Raw genomic sequence first — 3,491 nt, forward strand, 5'->3', positions numbered from 1 at the left:
TCTCGTTTTACAATGGTCCAGTGACTAATAAATGAGTGTTGTGTTATGAGTTTGTTCGAGCTCAAAAAAACGTGGTTCGAAATTGTTTAACGTTTAACGAATGGTAAGTTATTCTAGTTTTTATGTTGGTCTTAACGTGTTAGGGCCAAGAATACAACATTGTCTGTCCATTATAACATAGAACTGATATGTTGAATTCAGATCTCTAATTATTTAAAAACCAAAAAAATAAAGCAGCAGTCAAAGTGGCATGTACGCGTAACCTAATATATATTTTTTTTACATTAAAAGATCGCCGTCTTCCTCGTCGCACTTACGACATTTGCATATGTTATCTTTGTTAAACTCACGGAAGGAATATAATGAACCGGTCACCCGTCCAAGTGCTGACCGCTGCCCGCGTGGCTTACCTTCGGTGATCGAACGACAACCTTTACCGTTTGACGAGTTTTTATTCTGCAATTGTTTACAATTAATCGACAAAAAAAATTGTTTTCTTAATTATCTAGTACTTAAAGCTATGAATCTACATTATACGGGTCTGTGCATGTTTCCGAATACCTGCACGAAAAACAAATCGGTTCGGTGGTTGCTATGGATTTCAAAAAAAAACAAAAAAGTGTTGGGGGGCAACGGCACGCGGTGTTCCCAAGCGGTCACCCATCCAAGTACTGACCGCGCCCGACGTTGCTTAACTTCGGTGATCGGACGAGAACCGGTGCTTTTCAACGTGGTATGGCCGTTGCCGTGGTGTTTAGGTGTGATCGTTGGTGTAAAATATATTGCTTTTAACATTCCGATGCACGAATATGAACATCAAAACGCGATGCGTTTCGTTTCCGTATGCACTTACCCTCTGACGACCGACGTCGGACCGAACTAACGGGAAATCCCACAACAACCACCACGTCACGCTCTAACGACAAGAGAGACTACTAGACGGACTGGCGATCTCCCGCGTCGCACATTTTTCGACCGCCGGCGGCGGTGGAAAATCCAGAATTTCACCCCACCTACCGCGCTGCTTGCTCCGACGACGACGAGATTCCCACATTTGGATCGACCGAAATATGTAAGTAATATCAGGAAGTTCCGATTTTCGAGAGGAGACCTGTGTTTCTATTTACCTATCTATAATAATTATCGTTATAATCATCATATCATTATTATTATTATTAACATTATTATTTATTACCATTATTATTATTATTATTATTATTTATCGTCCCTCGGATTCGGCGATCTTCGAAAATCCAAGTTGGACCGTTAGACATTCGAACGCGGTGTGCGTGGCTGACGAGTTGTTATTTTTGGCGTTTTTTCTTCGATCTTCACCCCGACTTCGGACGACGCAGGTCGGACACGAAATTACGAAGAGAGAAAGACGGAAGAAAGGAAGAAAACCTGAAGATCCGTCGAAGAAAATATCGGAAAACTCGTAGGTGCGGCATCGGTCGGACGATGAAGACCGTCTCCTTTCGGATGATCCTCTCGACGGACTTTCGGCCGTCCCGAAGGGTCCGGACGGCAACGGGACCCGTCGTCGACTCGTCCCGTTTCAACTTCCGCCGAAAACGATCGACCTGAACGTCGGAGAGGCGGTTCGCGGCATCCTGTTGTCGGAATTGCCTCGGTTCGAACACCAGGTCCTTTCTGTGCTTCGACCGTTTCGGAAGCGTTTGGCGACGCGAAGATGTCGTAAAATCGAGAAGGTGGCGCGGTATTCCGGGAAGAGATGGACCAATATTTCGGCGAACGAAATATGGATTCCCGGAATCGACGCGTCTACCCCGCACCGCCGACGTAAACCGTCGGTCCCGAATCGAAACCGTGACGACCCGGATTTAGGGCTGGTGGTTGGAGGGGCGTGTACCTGATTCGAAACCCACCGACGTTCCGAGACGAACTTCGCTATCTCCAGGGAAACTTCGGAAACCGAGTTCGGCCAGCTTGATCACACGGTGGCGATGGTGATCGAGGAAAGAGGACGATGCCATCACGCGGGCAACGATTCCGAGGCCTGCAATTTCTTCGACGGCGGACGCGGTGCGCGTTCAGTCTTCCGTCCGCAGTGGCGACTATTTTATAAAGACTTAGAAAATTTTTTGTTCAATTCTCGTTCACGAGGTGCTCGAAGTGTACGTGTGTGAGCAAGTGTTTTTTCAATAATTATTATTAACTTTTAACGTTTTAACGTGAAAGATGGCCGACGTCGAAAATCAAACAGCATCATCGGTCACCACCGGTTCCGCTGCCACCCCTCAATCCCACGCGAAGAAAGAGAAAAAAGCGAAAAATCCCAGGGCGAAACCGTCCCATCCTCCGACATCCGAGATGGTAAACAACGCCATCAAGGGACTCAAGGAACGCGGAGGATCGTCTCTTCAGGCCATCAAGAAGTTCGTCGCCGCAAATTACAAAGTCGACGCCGAAAAGGTCGCCCCTTTCATCAAGAAATATCTGAAAGGCGCCGTGGCGTCGGGATCTCTGGTTCAGACGAAAGGTAAGGGCGCGTCGGGTTCGTTCAAGCTCGCCTCGTCCACCTCCGGTGGTGCCAAAGTCGCCTCCGCCTCCGACAAGAGGAAACCCGCTTCGTCCGCCGCATCCAAGACGAAAAAATCATCCGCCAAACGTACCGCCGTCGCGACGACTTCCGACAAGGCTTCCTCGAAGACAGCCAAAAAACAAGCCTCCCCCAAAGCGAAGAAGACTGCTGCCGAAAAGAAGAGCGCCGTCGCTGCCTCCGCCGCCGCAGCGAAAGCCAAGAAATCGGCCGCCTCCTCGGCAGAAAAGAAAACTAGAGCCGCCCCGAAACCCCGATCGCCTTCCAAAGCGAAGAAATCTAACAAGGCTGGTCCGACTAAAAAACCCAAAGCACCCAAACCCAAGACAGCCAAAGCCATTCCTGTCAAGGTGAAAAAGGCCGCTTCGCCGAAGAGGAAAAAGTGAGAAACGTGGATGGATACTCGACTCATGTTCGTTCGGCTGTGCCTCGTTCCGACGTCATCATCGTACTACCGGCAACGGGGCACGCACAAATGGCCCTTTTCAGGGCCACACGATAATCTACGACGAAAAAAAGAAATAAAACTATCCTTACGGCGAAACCAAATAAAATAGATAGCATCAGCTGGCAGGTAGGTGATGACAGGATGCAATAAATTTTACGAACGACCGCACCCAACCCGAATCGAGAGGACCGACCGATTATTGACATTTTTATTTTATTCATTTCCGGTTGAAGGGCGATATATTTTTTTTTTTGCCTGTAAAGTTTGAGGTTCTGAAAAGAACCGATTTTTTTGTTATAAAATTCGTGTTTCGTGTTGTTCTTCCGAAACACGATGTGGAAAAATTTAAGCGCGTTCACCCCGAATACGTCTGGCAAGTTGGATGTCCTTTGGCATGATGGTTACACGTTTGGCGTGGATGGCGCACAAATTCGTGTCCTCGAACAGACCGACCAAGTAAGCTTCGCTCGCTTCCTGGAG

At 48.0% G+C, this 3,491-nt stretch overlaps 1 non-coding gene across 1 annotated transcript; it reads right to left on the minus strand.

The window, feature by feature from the left end:
* Window positions 1-627: 627 nt before the first annotated feature.
* LOC138140882 (5S ribosomal RNA) lies at window positions 628-747 on the minus strand. Its single transcript, XR_011162792.1, has one exon. It is a non-coding gene; the product is annotated as a 5S ribosomal RNA (ribosomal RNA).
* Window positions 748-3,491: the final 2,744 nt, after the last annotated feature.

Source organism: Tenebrio molitor, unplaced genomic scaffold (genome assembly GCF_963966145.1).
Source record: "Tenebrio molitor unplaced genomic scaffold, icTenMoli1.1 SCAFFOLD_501, whole genome shotgun sequence".
Lineage (NCBI taxonomy): Eukaryota > Metazoa > Arthropoda > Insecta > Coleoptera > Tenebrionidae > Tenebrio > Tenebrio molitor.